The following is a 27,113-nucleotide window of genomic DNA, read 5'->3' on the forward strand; positions in this document are numbered from 1 at the left end:
ATCAACCACGGCACATACATGTTTATATTGATTTTTATTTTATAAATATACGACACTATTCATAGACCACTGAGTACATTTTTAAGGATGAATTAATACCATTATTAAATAATATGCTATTGTAACTAACCAAAAAATATAATTCGATTACTTAACCGAAATAATTCAATATGATATATGTTTTATCAAATAACCATTTTTCATAAGTAAATAAATTGTGATATTCGATATCTACGATTGCGAGCTGTATTGTTATTATTTTAATTTAAATAATAATGTAAACACTGTAGCCATTCAACACTCAACGAATAGGTTCAACGTTCAACGAACTGTCATTATTCAAGTTGTACGTACTGGTAGGTATAAGTAGTCATGAATAGCAATCTATAACTTTGTGACAACGGCACTATAATATATTATTAATCAACATGCATGTAGCAACATCATGATTCATGACCACTATGAGTCCGACTGTAGATATTTGTTTTACGATAGGTTTGAATAAGATATTGCAGTACAGGCTAAATAACATTGTTGTATGTTTTGTCAATCATACTTCCTTCATCGTCGGCTACGTTACATGTATGAGCTTATAGAAACACATTTGCTGCAATTTAAAAATCAAAACACATAATAAATAGTATGCGACAACTGTTAACTCTTGATGTTAAACGAGTTCATACTGCACACCCATACCTGACTGATCACCGATGTGTAATTATCGGACAATTTTAATGAAAGAGTATTATTCAATATAATCATAGCCATTGCAAAACTTAATCAAGTTTAATTATAACCTTTCTAACGAGTTTTTTTCGATCCTAAACGAATGGTAATATATTTTGTTTACCGTGTCACGATACATAATATTATTACATATTACAAAAGATAAGCACCGAGCACCTGTACGGCTGTACGTTACCGCGAATTCTCAATACTGTTATGGTATACGTCAAACACAAATCGCAAAAATCTAACAATAATAATAACAAACGAGTCACAGAACGCGTATAATCGGTTATTCGCCGGTCAGGTATTTTTATATTTTTTCCAAACTTTCAAATCAGTAGTAAAAGCTCATAATATTTTACGGATTGTCGGGTCTACAATAGCTAGGTGTATAATAATAATGTAGTCTATTTCTATTTTTCGTTAATACCCCCGCCGAGCGCAGTAAATAAAATATAATATTATTAAAATAATAAGTGCGTAGGGTGTTTCTACATTCGTTTTGGTTTGCTCGCCGTCGCGTTTTGATAAGCCATTATCGGTATTTCACCTCTGTGGCCTGCGATCGGTACCTATATAAGCAATAGCGTATTATCGAAATATGTATATATCATATACTACTACGAAAGGGGGCAATCTATGTATATATATATTATATTCAGGTGAGACCGTTTTATTGCAGTTGGCGGCGGATATATACTATTTGATAATGATAATATACATATTGTGTGTGATATCATGTGCTCGCGCGCGCGCATAAATAATAATATTCCCATCTACCGCGCTTTGCCGATGATTTCTCGCCATTGAATTACCATCTGATGTGTAATAAATCAGGTACATATACACTGGTACACGATATTATACAGACTGCTGCCGGGTAACATAATACGCGAATAACGCGTATATACGCGGCAGTAGTGGATTTAAGGGGGGCCCAAAGGGCCTCGGCCTCTCCCCCCCCCCCAATTGTCATAAGTTAAATACACATTTAAAATTATTGTCTATTTGTATGTATTTATTAATTACTGAAAAAATTTAAGATTTGCATTTTTAAATATGGGCCTTCGCCCCAAAATTAAATCCTGGATCCGCCACTGATACGCGGTTAGACTCGAAAGTCAACTCGGACAATATTATTATAGGTGTATAACCGCATTATATTTTATTATTTTATTATTATAAACAGCAAATGCGGTGATAGCGGCGGAATTATTATCGATAACACAATAATTGTATAGGTACGTAGGCATTCGGCGCGTCGCGGTTTTTCGAATGATCGTCGGCGCGGCTCCCGCCCGAACTATAACGGCGGCGGCGGCGGCGCGTCCGGCGATATTGTGCACGCGAAAAAACCTACCCCACTCAACGTGATTAAACCCTCTCCGCGCCTCGACAACCCCGTCGGACCGTCGGGCAGAGGCGGCGGCCGGGGCATCGGTGGCGTCGTCGATGACGTGCCGTCGGACCGTTACTACGGTTAGAATGTAGTAATGTGCCTGTGCATTATAATATATATTTATTATTATCATCATCATCGTCATCATCTACATCATCATCATCATCATCATCATCATCATCATCATCATAAAACGACCACAGAGCCACAGTGGTCGGGCAACGGTGACGTAAAGTCGAGTCCGATCGATATACGGCGCCCCCCGACCTGTAAACAGTGACGTCACGGTTCCACGGCGGCGGCGGCGACGTCGTCTCGTTATGACGTGAAGTCTCCGCCGCCGAGACGTACCGACAGACACCACGCGCCCGTATGGTACACCTCTATAGTACGCGCGGTACGGTATTATTATTATTATTATTTTAATAGTAACAGTAATAGTAATAATAATAATAGTGTCCCGTCAACGTTCCGCATGGCAACACGTCTCGCGCTCCGATCGTCGTCTCAGTCGCCGTCGTCGCGGTACAGTGTGTAAACCGGCACGGCCGAAGAACGACTCCGCAGCAGCCGACGCCGCCGCCGCCGCCGCCGAGTCTCCGCGCCGTCCGCCGAGAGCACAGACGACGGGCGCGCGCGTCTTGCAGGGGACGACGACAGTCGTTCGGCGTCTACCGGTCGGCGCCGACGCCGCCGCCACAGCCTCGACGTCGAGACGATTGCCGCAGCACCAGAGGTGAGTAACGACGGACATGCGACGTCATTATTGTAATAATAATAATAAAATAACATACATCAAACTCTCGCGCGAGGTGCCAACACCCCTTCCAGAACCTCCCCCCCCACCGCCCCGAAAAATCTCGGACACACACACACACACACACACAGATACTATACGTTACATATTAATATATTATGCTTTATTTACTGCACTATAATAACAATATTATTGTATATACATATATATATATACCTGTCGCCGCCGTCGACCCCTACCCCGCGCGCCGCATTCGACGCGCTAAAGATTGGTGGGGAACGGGGAGGGGCGATTTTTTCGCACCGCGCGAATCCGTATCGCATCGCATCGCATCGCCGGCCGCCGCCACTGCGCGCAACAATTTTCACTTCAGTCCGCCGTGTGTTGGTCCGTATCACGTGTCCCCGATCCCGGATTTCGTCGTCGTCGTCGCGTCGACTGTCGTTTTTTTTATCGTTCGCGGCGTACACGCGTGTTTGTCGCCTTTTCGGAGATTCCAGAGGTTCGCGTTCGGCTATTTTCCCGTCGGAAATATTATACTTTCGTTTTCCCGCGCTTCGCCGCCTCGGCTCCGACGGTTGTTTTTTTGAATTCTTAAATTGTATTCTCGTCGCCCGGTTTACGAACACACGTTTCCGACACCCGCGTACAATAACAATAATAATTAAAAATATACATGTAAAAAAAAATAATATATATACAAAAATACGCATATTATATTGTCGTATAAATAGACGCGACACACCGCAGTACGTACCTATTTGTATTTTCTTTTTGATTTTGTTTGTGTGTGTGAGAGTGTGTGTGTGTGTGTGTGTGTGTGTGTGCGCGCGCGCGCGTGCTTAGTGTTTGTTATATTTTTGTTTTTCACATTCATTCAACATTTTTTTTTTGCACGAAACCATTTATCTCGAACATTATAATGAAGGTATTTATGATGAATTAATATTATTTTATTCTTTCTTTATCCTTATTAATCACTGTGGGCTGAATTTTTTTTTTTTTTTTATCTAATTTATTTTTTTTTCAATCGATGACGTTCACGTTGTGTGAGCTCCCTTTATATTTTTATTACCTACGCATGTTGTATTACATTTAGCTACCGGTAAATATTGACAAGTTAAAAATATTTTTTTTTAAATATATTTTTCCATTTCATTAAAAAAATTGTACTCAACGAAAATGTTTTCATTATTCGTTAAGCCGTTAATTATTTATAATACATACTTTTAACAAGAATAAAATATCACGGTTTTATTGAATTACTATTATTTACTTAGTTATTTATTACGTTTAGTATTATTAGTTTTATATATTTATGAAAATGTTAATTTATTGAAAACTTTTTAGTCTAATATATGTATATGTTATGTAAACCATGTAGGTGGGTAGGTTAAATATAAGTACAGAGAGAAAACGTCCTTAATTTTTGGCAAAAATTGATAAAATATAAAATGAAATTCTTTTGACCAGATGTTTATTTTGAATTGTTAAAAAAGCAGATAATCCTGTTTTGTGTTAGTTTTTGTGTAAACCGGTTAAGATGAGCTTGACTATAATATATATATTTCGATATCTTTATCTCCCTAAAATTCAAATTTTATAGAGATCTATCTTGAACTGTACCAAATACATTTCGTGACCCTGTAAACTACACTCATTAGTAAGATATTTTCCAATAATTTTAAACTTAATTTATTCAAAAGCTGATAATTGAACTTCTTAACATAACGTGTTCGCATTATAATATGTATGATTTAAGATAATGTGTACATATTTGAATTTTTAAGTACGCCTTTCTAGAAGAAAGTTTATCTAAAATACGTATATTCACGAACAATTCCGATGTTTAAATCAATTTTAATTATCTTAATATCATATGTTAAACAATGCATAATTTTTTGGATAGTTTTTCAGTTTAACGCTATAATTAATTGAAGTAAATCATCACAGGAGTAATTAGTAACATTACCTATTTGATAAAAAAAAAAATATATCCAGATAACATTTAAGAAAATATATAATCAATTCATATACATATAATACATTTAAATAAATACATTTTAATTTATGTACGTTAGCTATTTTTCACATAAAATATTTACGTAAATTGTTTATAAAAATTGTAGATAATAAACAATAATAATTTCTAACCTAACCTTATAGTATACTAAAACCATAAAATATTTATATGGGTGATAAAAATAATTTTTATATATAATATATATATGATATTAAAATATTTTTAATTTCTGTACTATTATAAATAGTTAGTTCAACATTAAAAATATTTTTTTTTTAATTAACATTCTTGGATATATGTACTCTATTATATTATATAATATTATATCCAAACAAATTCAATGTACTATTGTATTAGTTATAGGCAATAATTTTGGTCATTATTATTATAAAATAAATATTGTTTCAAATTATAAAAATATATATTTTGTTTAACCATTATAAATATACATTATTATTATTCAAATAAAAACGTTAATATGAAATCGATAATAATACATTTATCTACGTAGGTCATCAGGAAACATGATACTAATAAGTATTATAAATGATTATTTTCCGTTTATTGTTAATTTTTTGTTTAAGTATTAAAAATTATATATTTAATTTTAATTAAATTATATAAATGTATTTTTATTTTTAGTTTTAACTTATCAGAAAACTATATTGTAGCTTACATATTTTTTAACCTATAAAGTATAAAATTGTATTGAATACACTATAAGTATCAATATTTAAACCTATACAAGATACAACTAGATGAAGTAAAAATTTAAATTATTTAAAATTAAAATACGATAATTATTTTCATAGTTATTGCCGTATTTGCCATTCATATTGAGTTAGGTCAGTTTTTAAACAAATTGTTCTTTTTTTGTGTGTGCAATAAACTATAACAACGAAGGCCTTCGTGTGACACAACGTAATTTATGTTCGTAAACTATTATATATGTGTATGATAAATGTTTTTCAATTCATAACGATGCACAAAACGTAATAATGCAATATGTTTGAATTCATCGTTTTTAACTGCAGTATGATGGTCGATTCTAAAATGCATATAGAATATTATCGTTCTAAATGTAATGGTAAATACGATATATAATTGCGGTATAGTAATATACTAATAAAGTAAATGCAATATTATAGAAATGATATTTTGATTATATGCAATAAAAGAGCTTAGTTTAGATTTAAATAGTTTTATTAAGATGAAACATCACATTAATTAACTGTGGTATAAGACGTAACTAAAATTAGGAGTAAAAAATTGTTTAATAGTATTTTTAGTTTCACATCTAAAACTTATAATATTTTATTAAATTATTAGATATGATTATATCATCTCGTTTTGAATAATCGTATACAAATTATTTTTTGATCCTTATAGAATAATATAGATTATAATAAGTACACATAAAACAATATAGTATATAGTAGATTAGTAGAATTCATAACAATATATTATTAATTTGTAACTTTGAATTCTGCTGCACTTATAAAATTTAAGAACATGACAACTTACAATATTATAGTTTGTAAAAATATGTTATTAAAAAACATGTATAAAGTTATAAAAGAGGTTTCTTTTTTTGTTTTCAAAATGATTAACTGGCAATTGCCATATATTTGACTATATAAAACTCCGGGAATTAAAATGAGATTCCAGTTTGCCCACGTGAAATTGCATAAAAAATTATTTATGCCCAATTTCTCGTAGTCTTGCGAGTATAATAATTCCGTGACCACAGATATATTTCAGAATTTAAACACACATTTATATTATATTAATTCATCCATTGTTGCATCCTACACATTGCACTGATTTAAAAAAGATATAGGTGTGCGTGTACAGTGTTTATAGATACATGACTAATTCAGTAGAAACATTTATTCGTTATTGTGTATATTAACAATACGATTAAAAAAAAAAAATGTATCTACGTTTAATATGTTACCTCTTCTTTAGCAGATGGAGCCCATATTCGAATCACCTATTTGCATAATACATTAAATTACACAAATAAACCAGTATGATGAATATACCTAGTTATAATTATTACAGAGTTTTGTTTTTGTTAAATTGCTCAGTTATTTTTCGAAATCCACTTGTAATATGTAAATATCAATTCAACCTATGTTTCGATTTTTAGTGGATTTTCGTGCGAGAGATTCTAGTAATAGTATATAATATAATAATATGTTGACGCCAAATTTAGATATATCGATAGAAATTTGCATAATGTATAAATAGTCAATAAACATCTGACGACGGAAAAATGCGCTCGATTAACGATACATAGGTATTACCTGCATATTTACGAATACATAATAATAATAATATTAATAATAATAAATATCAACAAAGTAGGTATCGATTCACGAGATGTTTTTCATAACAATGGACGAAACTAAAATATAATAAAGACGTAATATCTTTCGTTTCTTCAAAGGAAATACATATTATAATATAAGTTTCATTTTATTTTTCCGCAAAAGTGTACAACTACGTATGTACCAATAACATCCGTATATGTTATATAGAACATATACAATGTTCGATCTATATACCTACTGAGTACTGGCCAAAACGAGTTTGTGATTTATTTATTTTCGTTTATTCTATAATATTTGCGTAAGTATACAAAATGAAAGAAAAAATGATACGTACAATAAAAAGATGATGTTCTTACACATCAGCGGACTTAACTGAAACGTATATATGCAAATTCAAAAAAAAGAAGCCAATAAGAATAATAATTTATATATAGGTATAAAATATGATACCAATGTACAACACCACTGTGTGAGGAAAATATTATGCTATTTCCCATCAAATATATTTTCTATACCAATTACGTACCATAACAATTGGACGTACACAGGTATATCTTTATTTTTTACTGACCTCACAGTCAAAATATTAATTATTAAGCACCGAAGAGTTTCCAAAATAACGGTATATTTTATCCTCAACGGTACCTAAACATTTTGCAATACGGTTTGGGTAAAAAAAAATTAATTATGCATGCATGTAAATTATTCAATTAAAATTTAATGAATAAAAAGTAGAATTCTTCCAAAAATGTAGTGCCATTTATTAATAAAACAAAACATTGACCACATCGATTGATGTTACTCAGATTTTAGTGATATTATACTGCTGTATAGTAAGAATAATATATACATACCTGCACTGTTAATTATAAAACATGTATTTTCATCTATTTAACATAACTTTTGTGAGCTCCCATGATTTAATTCAGTGTTAATCATTTAATATTTTATTATAAAAAACATGGGTATATTAACTGTCGATAATAATTCTTCAGTAGGTACATCTACTGGATTATTTACTAAATTATTAAATAAAGGATTAATTACAATTAATTTTTTTTATTATATATTTTATATAAGTGTACCTATGAGTTAATTGCAGTAAAAAATCGTATAAAATCGAATAATTTTTAATATTATGAATAAAATACACAGATTAAATCTGGCTCTTTGATTTTGTGCAGAAGCATTTTACGTAAAGTAAAAAATTACACAAACAACTGAACTATATGTGAAGTACTGGATATGTTTCATTAGCACATACATTAAAAAAAAAAAAAATTCAACGCGTGTTTTTATCAAATTTACGGACACGCAGCCACAATATTATTACATGAACTATAAGTGCAAGTACTATTTTAGAAAAATATGTCTATAGTAGAGATATTCAGATACGTGCACCATATACAAAATTTCATAAAACCAATGATAAAAATAAACACACAGTATTCCTGTGAAAACTTTGATGGTTTTTATTTTTAGCGTTTTTGCTACATCAAAAACTTATCGTGCTCGATCTCAAGCCTTTATATATTTTATATATTATGTACATATGATGGACTTTATAATATACGGTGTCTTCTGAGACAAATGCGATACACCTCTTTCTACATATAGGTTGGCGATTGTGTTTTTGATATATTTCACAGTCAACTCCCCAGTGAAACAATTTCATAAGCTCATAAAACTTGTCTTGCACTCACACACGCACACACACACACACACACACACACACACACACACACACACACACACACACACACACACACACACACACACACACATACACACACATATCAACACTATACGGACAATTGTTTTGTGCCTACCAGTGTCGCGGTCAGGTGGAATCAAAAGATGCAATGATCCCCAAACACTTGGAGAATATATTTTTGTTAAATGTTAACGTATTTTTGATAAATTTATTCTTCTACCCCCTCAAGTATTCGAAGTTGAAAATATTCCGCATTCACATATTTTTATATCCAAGAAAAATGTTTGGGTTAACTGAAAAGGGAAATTCAGATGTCATTGTCACATTTCGTGAAAATATGCATATTTAGTGAATAAGGGTAAGGTTATCTGACTGCGGTAGTGGATGCAGATAATAAACTCATCTGTTACTTACTATACGTATACCAATATAATATACATATAACTATAAAATTCCATAAGCAATTAGGACCAATCACAAAAATGTTCCCTCTGATGTCCTTAAGATTATTTACCACGAGTCTATTATGGTGGAAGGGGGGTGTCTCATTAAAAATTTCGTTCCCGGGCCAAAATGCTGAAGTTACGCCACCCCGCCACTGTACATATTAAACGGTTGTCGCCAGTCTGAGTCGCGAGGGTCGACTCGAACATCGTCTATATATATTTATGTGTGTGTGTGTGTATGTAAGTGCGTTTTTTAATGGTTGACGATTTGGATTACGACAACATTAGATAGAGTGCAACGCTGTATACTTATTTTTAAATTCTTGTAGAGTATAGTTCGTGGTGACAGAAGCTCGATCGTAGATCACTTGCATATGTATTATAATTTATAACGATTAATGTGTTATATTTTTGTATCATAACATAAGATCTGTACGTCATTATTGACTACCTTTCTACTGTGTTATTATATTATGTTTTACGAGAAATACCATCGCTGTTGTATTATAACCTAATTATAATTTATAAAACGCCATAATATTATGCAAGTATCCGTGTTCACCCATAAACGTAAAAAAGTTGCATTTTTTCGCTACACCTTTTTGGATTTCGAGTTAAATTTTTTAACACCAACCGTATATAAAAACTTTTTTTGATGTATAATATATAATTTATACACACCATTTTTTATGTCCATATCACAACTGTAATATACGTCAGTGATTTCATTACTATGACATTACAATTTGCACTCCAGTCTTGATTAGATGATTTCACGAATGTTTCGACGGTTTTAAGTCACGCGATTTTACTTTCTGAAACGCATTGCAGTTTCAAATATATTATACGTGTATAAACAATACATTTAATATTCCTATATAATATTTATTAATATAAATTCCCCATAGTTAATTAATTACTTATAATAAGCAGAATATAACTGAAATGTCGACATTAGTATAGTGAAACTGGAATTGTTTTACTATTAAAATTATTATACTTCTGTGTTACATGCAAATTATTATTTTGAGTAATTATTTTATAATTTTTAATTTTTTTTTGATAAAGTTATATTGACTATAAAGTTGTCTAATAAATAAGTTGGTTTTTAGCTAAATAATCATATATTTTGATTAAAACATCTTATGGATCAGATAGTATATTATCGTTTTAAATATTTGAGACTTTTCAAACTAAATATTATCTTTGAAAATTATTAAACAATACTAGATACATACAAATTATATTTAAGATTATATTACCAACTACTAAAAGAACTATAACAGCTGAAATTAAGTAACACTTTAATCAATCACAATATTATAATACAATCGTTTAAAGAATGAAGACAATATTCGTATAGAGATCTTATATATTTCATTTTGGAACATAAATTAATATATATATATATATATATATATATAATATTTATGAGGTATCTAACTATATGAGCATGGATTAGGTACAAACACTACAAACAACTTAGTCGTATTGTTATAATTAAATATTAATTTAATTTATCAAGTTTTCAGCCCACAGTAAAATGTTGATTTATTTTTATTTTATAACCCGTAAAAAATGTTTAAACTTGCATGCTATTATAAATATCGTATTTAGTATTTAGTATTATAAACAACATACATCTAGTTCCGTAATAGTTTTATGCAATAAAAATAAAAATTCTATTTTGAAAAGACCAAATCTGAAGAAAAAAAATCATTTTCATTATAGCTTGTTATTTCTTTGTTGATTTAAGTATAAGCTATGGTGAGTTATAATTTAAATTTTTATAAATAATTTTTTTATTGTATTTTAAGTATAAACCTGATTATTTGATTATTAGTACTTATTAATCAATCATTTATAAATGTGACCACTGATCATTATTTTCCATAGGTGTAAACATGCCCTGATACAAAATACTATAAAATGAATACTCATTAAAATTATTACAACATTAATATAATATGTAAAGCAATACTAAAACATTATTTATTACGTGTATATTGTACCAATTTACATTTTGTTGAACCTTCAAATAATTTCCGTATGTTTATGTACATATTATTGTTTTTAATGTGTACTGTTAATCAGAAAAAAATATCAAAATATTTCAATAAAAAAGAAGTACGTAAATGATATTATGTTGAATAGACGCATAAAAAAATATACATATTATTTTGATTTTATATTGTAGAACGAAAAATAAAATCAACTTCAATAATACAATAAGTAATATTCTAATACCAAATTTTACTACTATCCGTGAACAGTAATAAACATTCCATTCTTACTTTTTATTTTCCTCGCACATTAACATATTTGTTTAAAAGCTATAAAAACTAGGATTTTTAATTTGATCTACTTTATCTTTTATCGATATTTATTGTCTAAATATCGTTTACCTTATATTATGTTCTCTGGTCCGTTCAATATTAGAGTACAGTTCTATCGTATGGTGTGCATTCTTGTCTTACTATATTTAAAAAATTAAAAGGGCACAAAAAAGATTTTTGTACTTCATTGGTTTTAAAAAAATATCAAATTATAAAAATTACTACATTTTAAACGATATTCAAAATATTCTTAATCGTAGTAAAAAAGCTGATATTATATTTTTTCTCTATAAATTAATTAGTGATAAAATTACTTGTTATTCTCTTTTAGAACGCATTTCTTTCAATATTCCTCAATATTACAACATGTCCTACTTTTTACATCAAAACCCACCGTACTAACTAAAGGTATAATAATTCCTTTGATAGATTTTTGAGGCTGGAAAATGAATCCATACTTGACTTCATTCATTTGTAAGTATTTACTGTTTATTATTAGTTAACCGATTTCGTAATTATTCTTATATCTTTTTTAAGTTTTAATTGTAGTTAGCAAATCTAGTTATTATATTTAATACTATTATAGTATACCAGTATATGTTATTTTTTTATACATATTAATGTAAACTTGGGCTAACTTTGGCGTTTATTTCAATAAAATAAAAATATATTAACAGCATTGTAGTAATATCAATAAATAATTTTTTTTAAGGTATAATATTTTATATTTCTAACATTTCGTATTAATTATTAATTGTACACTCTACAACATACATTACATATTGTTATTATTGATTTGTTGAGTTTATATGTTAATTTGCGTTTTTCTTAAACTTTATAATTATTGTTATTAATAAATGGGAAAGAAAAAATTTAGAAAGGCCAATTTTTGATATTTTTTTTCCAATAATTCTCAAGTAAATCGTGTTCAATAACACATTTTATTGTGAAACATAATTCATAAATTATAAAATTTGCTTATCTATAGTGTAATATAATAAATAAATAGTAAGGCCAGTTAGGGATATCTAAATGATTAAAATTTTGCCCTCGTACAGACATTATATCTGGAGCTTCATGTGTATTAAAAACAAAATGAACACAATCCATGAGTAAAATCAACGTTTTATAAGGTAAATGTATTACCTACATATTATAGGTTAAATAAAATCAGGATTAATTGCTGCAGTCGCTTACAAAAACAAATAATATTTTGAAATACTACGTTTGTTAAATTCTATCTTGTATTTACCATTTAGTAATTTTAATAACTAAATACTAAATATTTTTCATTTTAGATTCTAAACGAATTTATGAAAATATATTAATTTTACAATGAAATGTGTTCGTATCTTTTTTAGCCTAATCTTGATATTTATCTCCACAAAGAGGAAAGGGAGTCAAATGTAAAAATTCTAATAAATATATTAATAATCTAGAACATTTTTAAAAAGATTACGAAAAACTTGGAATATTTATAAAACGCTAATTTTAGGCAAATCCCGTTAGTAATTTTTTATTTTTAAAATATGTAATATTAAAATGAATACTTAGAATTTTTAACTAATATAAGTTCCTTGACAAATTTCAGGGAGGATATTTTTACTTTAAATACAATCCTTAAAAATAGAAGTCATAAAAAAAAAATAGTTTGTTAAATTTAAAAATATATTTCATGTAATATTACAAAATAATAGTCCTTTTCATTGATATTTTCCCGCTTTGTTACCATAATAATTAATTATAAAATAATGTAAAACATAGATATTAGATATATTATCAGGTTATTGTTGTAATATTATAATATAGTCCTAGCGGGGCTATCCTTTCCGGTAGGGCAGCCACTGACTAATATTTATATAAATATATAATAGTATTTTTTCTATACATATAAGTATACTTTTAAAAATATTTTTGCTCTTTTTAGATATTTATAAGTATTTAAAATTTTCTATTAAAAAAAAAATGTTTCACTTAACAAATTGATAAAAATGTTCAACTAAAAGCTTGAAAATTTAATAATATTTTTTTCTTTTCAGAATAATATAAAAAGAACTTTGAGCATAAATCCACTTAAATTTTTTATAAATTTTGAATTTAAAATGTTAACAATATTGTTTGCCTCTTTGGTCAATCTTAAAAGTATTTTGTCCATCACTGATAGTCTTTATATTAAATTACGATTCCTATTGAGTTTATTAAATGCGCAAATAGACTACGATGCACAAATATAATACTAATAATAACTTAGAGCGAAACGTGCAATTACTCGTGATTATTTTTGAGACATTTGAATAAAAAATCTACGAATTCTTTTGCGCACATAGTAAGGTATATCCATTGGCTATTATGGGTATCTACGTTATGTATAAAAAACTATGCAAAGTTGACTTCATGATATGCAGAGATTCTTTTTTATACACGCACTTCCAAGAAAAAGAAAGTTTGTTATGAATAATGTTGAGTTTGTTGTTTATAATGTAAGATTTAGCTATTTTGTTATATAGACAATATAGATGTTCATAAAAAATTTAACCATGTATCTATATTGTTATAACCATTTAATACAATATATAGGTAAATTATATTTATTTTTCTCATTTCAAATGTATTAAAAATAATATTGAAGATATGTTTAAATTCATAACTTTATATTAAATTGGAGACAATAATGTAAATTAAGTTGATAAAAACATGCGTTTGAAATTTCTACGTATTGATATAAAATTATGAAATAATTATGTCTTATATATCAGTACAAAACATTAGTTTGAGTTCCAAAATAGTTTTTGGATTACTATTAATCAATTATACACTCTTAATATGTGCCCTTGTATCTGGACCGCCTGGATCACTTCACATACCAAACATATATATAAGTGTAATGTCATTTACTAGTGTCCCATTATATAAGTTTAAAACACTATATCGTTAAAAATAAAAGTTTGCATTTGCACACCTATATGAATATAAGTCATGGTATAAAATTTTTGTGCACTCGAATAATAGTGACCTGCAGCCACGCTTTACGATACCATACTAATACAGGTTAAACACTATATCTTGTCATAAAAAGCTTTCAAATTAATTTACTAAGTTATTTTATAAATAACCTGTAAAAAATAACAACTATTTCCTTCACGTCAATATTTAGAAGTAATTTTAAACCTTTCTTTATAATTTTAGGTTTACGTCCACCGTAATATTACCATATACAGTGCTATACACAACTTATTTCTAATATTTAACATATTATATACATACATTATCTTACCAAAAGTTTATGGCTAATAAATAATTAGTATATATTAAACCAAGCTTGTAACTATAAAACATTTCTTTTATTTCATATCGTGTTAGGTTTATAGGTATTATTAGTAAATAAAAATATGAAGAAAATCCGAGAGAAGGAATGGTCACTTAAATATAATCTCGTGCTGCATAAGTATTCGACGAGTGCATGCAAACGCGATGCGCGTACCTATACTAACTACACGTAGGCTACATACGCATTACCACGGGCAACGTTTTTGCGTTCATTGACTTTTGACGGAAAATAGACGAGAGTGGAGAAGAGGAGAGAAAAAAAGAATATAAATAAAAAAAATAAATAAATAAATAAATCGTTGCGTCGTCATTTGGCATACGTCGATGGCGACGGTGCAGATGCGCCGACAAACACCTCATGTTCAAATCGTCGTCATATGCTCTATAGTGGAAAAAAAGGCAAAAGAAAGAAAAGAAAAGAAAAAGGAAAGACAGGAGAAAAAATCCACCGATAAAAAAGTGACGGTAAGAGGGGAGGATTGGAGGATAGAGACGAAAATAAAAGAATGATTGCGTGCGATCGAGAATCGACGTTAAATTGGTACCGATCTATTTCGGTCTTACTTGACGCGCGCGCGCCCCGATGCACCGTGCCCTGCTGCACCACGCTGCAGATAAATGCATTTGCACTGTGACCGTAAGCTGTGCGCCGGCGGCCACGACCAGTCGGTCAACGCAAAACCCGTGTAGTTATATTGTTAAGAGTTACGAGTTACGAGCTATGACTAGTTGTCACGGTAGTACATATTTATTATTTTTATAATATTACATAAGTACATATGTATACATTATTTCATATTATTTTACTTATATACAGACATATTACACTATTACAGTTACTTATAAGTTATTACAATACTTATGTTCGTGGACTTCAAATATATCAACATTCTTTATTTCAAATATTAATTTTGTATAAAATTATAATTATAATATATTTTATTATCTATCACTGTTCAATATAATATTTCTACTTGATAGTAGCCAATAGCCCACGATAATACATCGTAGGTATTATGACACAAATATACTTATGTATTTTTATTATACGAATTTAAGTTCTTAGCACAGTTTTAGTTAAAAATTACTGTAACGTGGTTGGGGGAAACCTCTTATTACTATATTAATTATCCAGGGAACAATTTCTATACCTTATGGTGTTATAGATATATTTTTCGTAGCTAGAGGTTTGAGCACCTATGAAAAAGGTTTTGTATCAATAAAAATACACATTTGGTATAATATATTATATCTAGAATAATTATTCATATATTTAAAATCGAATTTTATTGTACGAAGATGGCTGCTTATAACATTGTATACCTATTGAGAGTTCCTATTAAACACATTATATACAATATTATATACTATGTAGATCATTGTAGGTCCTATTCGAGCGTTAAGATATAATAGGTAGGTAGGTAAATAGTAAGTACATAAATATGTAGTCAAAACCATATTTTTCTATAATATGTATTTGTATACTTTCTCGTCCAGATTAATTTTTTTCTATTATATGACTCAAAATAATAATTATAAATGTATAATTATTATAATCGCCTTGCTTGATTTAGGTGTTAGACGTTTATTGACACGATAGAGCGTTAGACGCTCTGTGTAAACACTGTAAACATATTATGTTATTTACTATTCGCAAACCAACTAGCTTGTGTCGGACAGTAATATGAGAGACTTAATACAATTCTATTGGTTTTAATGTAAATCACGCATAATTTACCTCAGAATAATATTTCTAGTAAAATTCTAGTCGTTGGTATAAATTGTAATGTGTACTTAAATGTATTTATAATGCATACGAAATGGTTTACTACAAGATCTCCGAACCACCGTAATATTTTCTATATGAGTGTGTGGATGAAACTTGTTCGTTGCTTATAGATATATAAAGTAGTATTAAAATATGTTAATACACCTTTATATATAGGTATTGATACTGTACGTACACATGATTTTAAATACAATTTAAAAAAATTAGTATTTCTTGATTTAACTATTTCGTCAACACATTGAGTAATTTTTAAAACCGCTATAGCTAATAATGGAATAAGAAATAATAGTACATTATAAAGGATGTATTTAAGAAAAAATTAAATAATTATTGTTTTAAATACATTTAAACCTAGGCAGTAAATTAAAAAAATTAAAATTTTAAATATTGTTATTTTTAGCGTATTGCCATTTTCCAATGATTAAATAATGATTGATCTAACTATATCATAAACTCGTATTTTTAATAAAAATGCAATTATCAAATTTTGTTTATGAATATAACATTGTAATGGTTTAGTTTATATTGTGTAACCTACCAATTTATATTTTACATTTCATTAAACTAAAATAATTAGATTCATAAAATCGTTATGATATGAATTCAAAAAGTTTTTTTTTTATATTCATTGAAATATTTCATAAAAGGTTTTATAGTTTTATATTTTGCGAAACTTTCAGACTCTATCTTTGTATTATTGTCAATTATAATTAACAGCTAGGTATAGTATTCGACAAGAGACGAGAATGATTTTTTTTTTTTTATTGTTGCCATTATTTATCTACGATCGTGTAACTAGTTCAAACTTTTTAATCGATTTTCTCGTGAGGATATCAGGAGTTCATACAAAAGAACAAAATTAAAAATTTATAAATAAAAATAAATAAATAAAAATAAAAATAAAAATTCTTTCAATCGGACAACTATATCAAATTTTGGTAAAAATGATTGAATTCTAGTCTGCGAATTTGGCGATAATTTATCAGTCACAAGTAAATTACACAGATACTCATTTGACTCACTGTACGCGTACTCATACACATGTATAGACTGATATTATATTGTGTGTAAAGTATATTATTAATAACATATGCTGTGTGTAGATAAATAATAATAATAATAATAACACATGTACAATGTACATTCAGTAGTATTTATCTTACCCTCGAATCTAATATATTATGATTAATATTTCAGACTGCAGTTGGCAAATGAGTTTCTTCTCTTCTATTTTTTATGGATAGGTACATCCCATAACGGCCCTTGTACCACAGTTATACACTTATTATATCCAGTGAATGATTTAGAATCATCTGGGTAGCCCGAAAAGAAATCACTTCTTGGACTAAACGACTTTTAAATTTGGAATCTACCAAATTAATATAATATAGACCGTATTTTATAGAGAAGCGTATATATGAAAATCCAAACTTTATAGATATTTTTGATCCCCAGTCTAAAATCGCATTTATACAGAGATTATTGATTTTGAATGATTATTTTAACTTGATTCAAATTGTAAAATTGAAACTATATAGATAATCATTAAAAAAAAATGTGAAAATATAAGCAATTGTAAATATCTAGACGAATTTTGAAAAATATATTCTTATAATAGTTACTTTAAATAATTTAAAATTATTATTTATTTGTCAATCGAAAAATTTACCGAGCTATTGACTGTAGTTCAAATCACTCATGACGGGTTGCATGGACATTAACAATTACTAAACATTTAATAAATAAATAGTGAGCTGGTATCCTTTACATTTGATTTAGTGGCTCACGATTGATCTATTAATTATGTTCTAGTGATTAATCAGTTTTTTATTCAACTCAGTATCTATATAGTTAATTTGTATATTAAACTATGCTAAAACAAAATAACATACGCATATTATTTGTGCAAAATTTTAAGTTATTATACATTTTTACAGTGATTTATTAATAATATATTTTCATTAGATTTTCTTCTTTAAGTTGCGTTTAAAAATAATAAAAATACAATAAAATACAATGAAATTATATAAATATATTGTTAGAAAAATAAGTAACTGAAATTATATATATATAACACATAAGTTGTAACTATTGACTCCAAACGCGTTTAAATATTATATTATGTAAAATACATACAATACATTTCGAAAATTTGTTTTTTCTTTCTTTTAAGTACCAGCTACTTTATACTTTTATATTTACACCACTAGAAGCTATGTATATTAATATTAACTATATTATATTATAGCTGATAAGTAAATAATAAATGGGATTTTTTTTATGAATTTTATAAAATGTAAATTACACACGTCTATTGTGCAAACCACTTAAGAGGGCACCGACTGCACATTAATAACATTGAATGCATTTTTAATAATTTCAAACATTTATAAAATATTATTTTTTAAATAATTTTAATATTAAAAAAAAAATAGTTTATATAATAAGCGTAAGTACAGTTCAATTTCAAAGCAATTTATTTCATGCAAAAATTTAGATTTATTACGAGAAATATGAGAATAATGAAAATATTTCTTATTAGCGTTCACTTTAGCAACTATAATAGTTGTATTGGAATCACGTACAATAATTTTTTTCGGAATAATATAAAAAATAATAACGACGAACTAACTATAAATATTCATTATTATGTTTGATGTATATTGTATATACTATTATGCACACAATCAAAATTAAAATAATTTTTTTTAGTCAGAACATTTAAAATTTTTAGTGTGATTTTAAAAATATTTAAAAGTGTTGTGTCGTGATTATTTTTAATTATAAAAAGTTTCAAGTTAACTTAAATTACACAATTATGTTTATAAAATAAACAATAATTAACACCATTTTACATAATTGTAATGACTACAATGAATTGTGTTGTGTAAATACTGCTGTATGATGACTTAACTCATTTTGATTAAGATTCAACTTATTTTTTTATAAATTTATTTATATTTTTACATGAACGAATTACGAATTAAATAAACTATTTTCTTAGTTTAACGACTAAATACTAAAGAAGTTGACAAATATTGTTTATTCATTTCAAATACTTAAACTGTATTAAAAGAAGTAGCTTATTAATACGCTACAAGATGCGAATATAATTGCAATTATATCTAATAAAGGAAAATTGATTGACTTAATTTGTTTTTACTGAAAAAAGAGCGGTTTTATCCTACCGATTTTTCAATCAATCCCTTTTGACATGCGGTCAATAAAACGTGAAGATATAATGCACTTACTCAACGGTAGAATTTTTAATTTAAAATCTACACTAATAATATGTATTTACCCGAATAACAATAATATTTAAAATATTTTATTTGCACACGTGTAATTGAGTTTTATTATGCTTTATAATAATAAAGATAAATTATACAGAGCGATGCGTTGTTGGTTAAAATATGTAAAATTATCAATATAAATAATAATATAATAAATATGTTTGTTTGAATGAGATATTTTCACGTGGCACAGAAAAATAAAGAACATGTTATATTTTTTTTTTGCAACCACAGCATTTCGTCTCGAATGACTATGATTTACGAGAATGTTTTTAATAGACCCACTCTATTCAACAACGTTTGTAGATTAGCAGTCACCCATACTGTCCATATTTCATATATTATTATTAACAATTATTATAAGTATTTCATTTCACATCAAATAAGTTACTAGTGATCAATATCGGAATAACTAAACAACACAGTTAGTTACACTCGAGGGTTACAGAAATTTTAGAACATTTGGAACTTTTTTTGAATAAAGACATAATATATTATTAGTATTAGTATTTATAGCCTCACATATTTTGAGGTTTACATTCTTAACTATTGGTCACAAAAATAAAATTAATTAACCACAAGAGTGACTGTAAATTTTTTCCCTGATCGGATATCTGGAGAAGACAGTGATGAGAATACAATGTATAATGTATTTAACCATAACATAATATAATATACCATTTTAAATTTCCTTATTATAAATATAATTTATTACAAACTTATTAAAAAGTCGAAGATACTATTTATTTTATTTTAATCACATGGAGACATATAAGAGAGCGTTGATCATTTTTTCAGTTTCTTTACTTATTTATATTAAGTTATATAATTATTATTTAATACATATTGATTTTATTAATTTAAAAAAAATTACTATTTGCTAACATTGGTAAATCAAAGTCAACAAGAAACTATTACCCACTCGACACTCCTACCCCCTCCCCATTATACGGGTACACTCAATTATTTGATTTCGATTAATGAGGGGAATTTTTGTTAATTGTTCATTGTAATAGTTGAATAAGTTCGACAAAAAAAAAAAATGCTACTCGAAATACCACCAAAAATTAATTTGTTAAAACAAACAAATAAATATTATATGATGTATCCAAAGAGGGAACTAATATTGGAGGCTATCTACAATGCATAAATAAATATTTATCATAGTAAATTATTCACAAAATACTTAATAACGCACGTTAGCGACCAATGATCATGGTTTATATTATTTATTATATTAACGTATCGACAATAATGACATTTTTTCGAATTTCTTCAGTTACTTATTGAACTCCTCAAATTTAAAAAAAAAAATACAAAAGCAAAACCTTAGAATTGTATGACTTTTTGTTCTGTTTTTTTCATTGCATAAAACTCATTGTAACATGTAATAGTATTGCGTAATAACTTGATTTTATCCTTTTTTAATCATATTCCATAAATTGGTGTTTTCAATTGACTTTTTATCTACCTGTTTATATTTTGTTTCCTTAAATAGTTTTTCCATAACTCGTCACAACAAATCAATTTTAAGTACCTAAGTAATTAAAATTATTAAAGGTACCTTAGGAAATTTTTAGTTCACAAAATTATGTACAGTCATATTATTTTCAATTTTTTTAAAAAAAAAAAGTTTTTAAGCACTATAGATAACCTGGTCCTTGTATACGATAAAATACGATAAAATAAATAACAAAAATCAGAAATTACTATAGTCTATAGTCTCAAATTTCAAAAATAGTAGTTCTCAAATTATTGTCTATTATATTTTATGTATTATTGTTTATGATTTATGATGTATTTAATCGTGATTTTCCTTTTCCCTATATAATGTATCTATTTTTATAATATAATTTTGTATGTATAACTGTGTAGGAATCAATCATATTATTTACATTTAATTTATTTATTTATTTTTCTTCGATTACTTTGACTTGTACTTTTAGTATTTCTCCAGATCAATGTATTCCCGCAGTCGTCTAGACACTACACTCACCTGCAAACCCAATATTATTTTCTGTTTATTTGTCACACCTTTATCTCGGAACAGTCAGGGCATAATATAAAACCCATTAATATTGGAACTTCCGCGATCAACTCCACCCTCTCAATACTCGAACATTCACCGTACATTTAGCATGGCGCCACTGCAGTCTTATTATTTCGCTATTTACGTTCGAATATTGTTTAATCTAACTGAACATTGTAAATTGTAATGTATTGTAAACGTTATTAAAATGTGATATTTATTTTATACAAATTTTACTACAAATTCCTCTCGAGTTTCAACTATAAACAAAATATGTACGCTTAATATATTATTGAATATATTTGAATTATATATAGATATATTTGTTATTATGTATATGGTTTAAAGACAATACGTTGATTATATGAATTTACAAATTTCAGTCGCAGTTCGTAGTATACCAAAACAGTCTATAACAGCTAGTCTATACTGTTACTATATCTATTAAACAGTAAATTTACTATAAAAATAAAATATGTTTTTACAATTTATAAAAAGCCACCGTGGTCGAGATCTTTTATCATGCTGAAAATGAAGAGATGTTATCACCCCTAATAACCTATTTTGAATGTACATGGATTGATATTTTAGGCAGGAGAGGAAATCGCCGACCTCCATTGTTTCCAATTGAAATCTGGAATTGTTTTAATCGCATTAAAGAAAATCTACCTAGAACAAATAACAAAATAGAGGGCTGGCACAATGAATTTTCAGCAATGTTAAGTTGTACGAGACCAATCATCTGGAAATTTATAGATTGTTTGAAAAAAAGAAGAAAGTTTGAATAAAATGATATCAGAACAATTACTTGCTGGATATGTCCCAAATAAAAAAAAAAAGTATAGGGGTTTATCAAATAGACTCTTGGAAGTAGGTTCAAATGTTGACAATCATCCATTAAATGAATTTTTACTAGGTATTGCCCATAATTTTAATTTTTGTTTTTGTTTTTTTTTTTTAATAATTTGTTTCGTTTTTCCTTTATTTTATTTTAATTTAACTAAATTTTTATAAATAATTAATATTCTAGTTGTGACATGTAGGTACTCATTATATGCATATTAAATTAAAATAATTATAATGTTAAAAAAATCAATTATTAAATATTGAATTTGATATTAAATTGTTAATACATTAACTAACCTTATAAAACTATATATAGTCAAATAATTATTGCCAACATCGATAAGCGACGAATTGACGCGCGACCAAATGTAGTATACGTCAAAATTACGTGCGGCGAAATGTCGTATGCGTCTAATTGTTGTGCGATAAAATGACCGCGACGAAATGACAGTACACTGTTCCTAGAGTTTGCAGCTTCCAGTTAGTGTTTTTGAATTGAATTTTAATACTACTTTGTAGTAAATATAGTAATTCGGTTTATGTTTAGTTATGTCGGGTTCCATCGTTGGATGGCCTCCCTCCTCATATTAGGAGGGAGAAATTAGTATTAACTCTAATTTCAACCGTGTGGTATAATAATATTAGTAAATAGATGGTAACATATTATTATAATATAATATGTAGGTTTTCGAAAATACTTGATAACATAGTCTATACCTAAACATTTTATATTTCTACATTCCATAGCATAGTATCACGAATATTACGACTTTTTTTGTATGACACAAGTAGTAAGTATGCAAATTTACGATTAGATTTGATATAGCTCTCATAGTCTCATTTTCTCAATTTTGATTTTAAAAATAACATATATAGAAAATAGCATACTCGTAATAATCAAAACCAACAAAGTTCAATTATAAAGGATAGTTAAATCAAACATTTTCTGAGAAATCAAAAAATTGAAAATTGATCATAGAAGCAAGAAAACCCATTTTACATTTTTTACATTAGAAAAATGTAATTCAGTTATAAATTTGAACAATAAACGTATACAAATTATCACCATCATTGCAATCGCGATGACTGCATGATTTACCGATTATCGTGTCAACAAATTATATATTTACGTGATTATAATTATTTGCTGTAAAAGTACCATGAAAAATAGACAGGACGAGTGTTGAAAATAAATAATAATATTATGATATATAGGCACCGTATCGCGTGCAGTGCAGTGTGTTGCATGGTGTATGTGTATAATTGCGGTGTATATATAATTTTAAACATACATGCAGTCTAATAATAAGCACCTACTAAAACAATATAAGACTAAATATTACATAAATGTTTTGTAAAACACTTGTTAAGTACCATTATCATATAATACATTGTACACATATTTTAATAAATCGATAACAATACTCATTTGAATTTTAATTTAAATATACACTTCAGTGTTTTAATAAAAAAAAAATTTACCTGCATAATATCTTACGGTAAAAAGGTCGTTAGGTACTCATTTAAAAAATAAAAATGTTTATTTTTCCTTGGATGCTATAAAAAAAAAAAAAAAACTAAGGATTTTAAAATATAGTCTCATTAAGTATGCTTAAAAATTCGAAAATCCGAAAACGAATAAAATATGCATTATTAAAAGGTATAAAGTGAATGAGTATACCTAAAAATCATCCTGTATACGTATATTATAATATAATATATAAATACATATAACATACACACGTATATAAGTACATATTTTATGTACATAAAACAATCTAACGTGTCGCTCGCCAATATCTACATTATGCCTGCAAATGACCATCGTGTCGGACTAATGACTATTATTAAAACGCGTGTCTGTATCATAAAAATACGTAATGCACAAAACCGGTAGGTAGGTTTAAGTATTATACAGGTACGTACCTGTAGATACGTGTTATAATGATATGGACGCATTCTTGTCCGGAGCGGGCGTTGTACGCGTATCACAATAATAATAATATAAGTACACGTAATATCATAATCATTATGATATCCGCTATTTTATTATCATATCGTTAAAAATAGTTACCTTTCGATCGTTTCGGTGCAGAGTATCGTGAAATACAATGACCACCGCTTACGCGCACAATCGCGTGCGGATATTATTATACCTATAATAGTGTGGTGCGTATATGCAAACACGATCGCATTTTACCATGCCAATGACGTTAAACGGCTATATTTATACTGTTGTACTCGCGCAACAGCGTGTAACTGCCACCACCGGCATAATATACGCGCGATTGTTACGATTTATTGTATTTATTTATTTATTAATTCGTAATTTTTTTCATCGCGCGTGTTTGCATTCCAACCGTTTACGCATCTACATACGCACATTACGTATCGTTTCGGCGATTTCCATTATATTTATATTACGAATCGCGGTTTTTTAAATGTTGAGTAGGTTGGGTTAGGTTAGGTTAGGAACCTACTTTGTTCGCGTCGTACAGCAAACGCCCGTACATTTATTGTTACTTAGTACAATATTATAAAACACTTATAACTACGCTACTGTTTGTCGCACGACGTATATTTGTATGCTATAACATTGTTTTATAATTTTATTTTTAAACCATCGGTGTCACGGACCAATGGGTGAATATTTGATTATATTATATTTTTAATACAAACGACATTAAACATTTTTGATTTTGTTTGGAAGTTGGACATGATGTGTGAATTTGATATTGGTAAAAATTGATTTTAAATAGCCATTCAAAAACTGTGAGAGAACTTTTCCTTTATCTGTTCAATTCTAAGATGAGTATGAATGACTTCAAATTGTCTGTCTATTTCAAAGGAAAATGTTCGATTGGTTTCAATACTTTGTTTAATTTTGTTGAGTTTAGTAGAATGAGATATCCACGATTGTTATTTTTTATAAATGTGTATGTCTCTAATTGGATTTCATTTCATTGGTAACGATAGAATTGAGAGATGTAATTGCATTCTTAACTACTTGTTCGGCTCGTTAATTTTCTTTTATGTCAATGTCCTGACTTCCTGAGATCCAAAAGTGTTTAATTTTGTAGTAACCTTAAAGATAAAAATTGTAATTTATATATTTGGGCTAATAAACTATAAATATTTTTATATCATTGATTGCGCCGAGAAAGTCTGTACAAAAATATTGAATTATTGATGATAAAGTATCCAATTATTATACGGTTATTTTGAGAGCGATAGTGGATTCAGCTATAAATACCAACCATGAATTAGTTTGAACATAAGTTACAGATTATTCTACATGACTATAATTCCGACCCCGTCTATATGCTTTTAAAAGTGTCAGTGAGTATTTTTTTTCATTTGCATTTTTATGATTCGATGATAGTATTGTTGTCTGTAATTAGAAGTAGATGAATAGTTCTTTAATTACATAAAACATATTATGGTGTACGGTGTTTGTTTTAATGGCAGCGTTCCTCGAGAAAATTAGCACTAGTGTTATTACAAATGCATTCGATATTTCCAGATTATTCTCTTGTAATGTCTTACAATAATGAAAAAAAACTTGAAACTTTGGTTTAAATCTAATACGGAAAATGAACTCGTAAATTTTACTCTTTAATTCAAAATTAACAATTCTTCTTTTAAATCAAATGAAGGGATATCGAATAAATAGTAAATGCGTAGGGTTGGACTAGGATGATATGCGCTGGCCGCGGCATAAGAAGCCCAGAGTTGTTTATTATTGCATCTAGTTTTCTAATTGGGGATTCGCTCAAAGCTAACGAAATCAAGGCTCCATAAACGAGTTATAATTTAATGAGAGATTTTTAAATTTGTGTAAAAACAATTATAGTAGATGTATGGGTAGTATTTTTATTAAGCCATTGATAAACTGTGTTCTTAAAATTGTTGAAATGTTGAAAGGTGGGAATTTATTGTTGAATTGTATAACTACTTTTATTGGCTAACTATTCACTGGTTGGTGTTTTCTCATATTTATTTGTATTCGGTTACGATTACATTTCTATATGACAATTACTTTGTGATTTTTCATAAGAGAACGTGAAGCCTAATGTTAGTTTAAAGATT

At 28.0% G+C, this 27,113-nt stretch overlaps 1 protein-coding gene across 4 annotated transcripts in view; it reads left to right on the forward strand.

Moving 5' to 3' along the window:
• The first annotated feature begins 2,745 nt into the window (after positions 1-2,745).
• Positions 2,746-27,113, forward strand: part of LOC113557274 (nuclear receptor subfamily 4 group A member 3-like) — a 71,332-nt gene continuing 46,964 nt past the window's right edge. Inside the window, exon 1 of one of the 4 annotated variants that reach the window (XM_026962710.1) lies at positions 2,746-2,864. The gene's annotated coding sequence lies outside the window, so the exon portion shown is untranslated. Of the gene's footprint in view, positions 2,865-3,252; positions 3,635-3,656; positions 3,814-12,195; positions 12,215-27,113 lie in introns of those variants that run through there. The other 3 variants (XM_026962711.1, XM_026962709.1, XM_026962712.1) reach the window with 3 other exon arrangements.

Source organism: Rhopalosiphum maidis, chromosome 3 (assembly GCF_003676215.2).
Source record: "Rhopalosiphum maidis isolate BTI-1 chromosome 3, ASM367621v3, whole genome shotgun sequence".
In the NCBI taxonomy this organism is placed as follows: Eukaryota; Metazoa; Arthropoda; class Insecta; order Hemiptera; family Aphididae; genus Rhopalosiphum; species Rhopalosiphum maidis.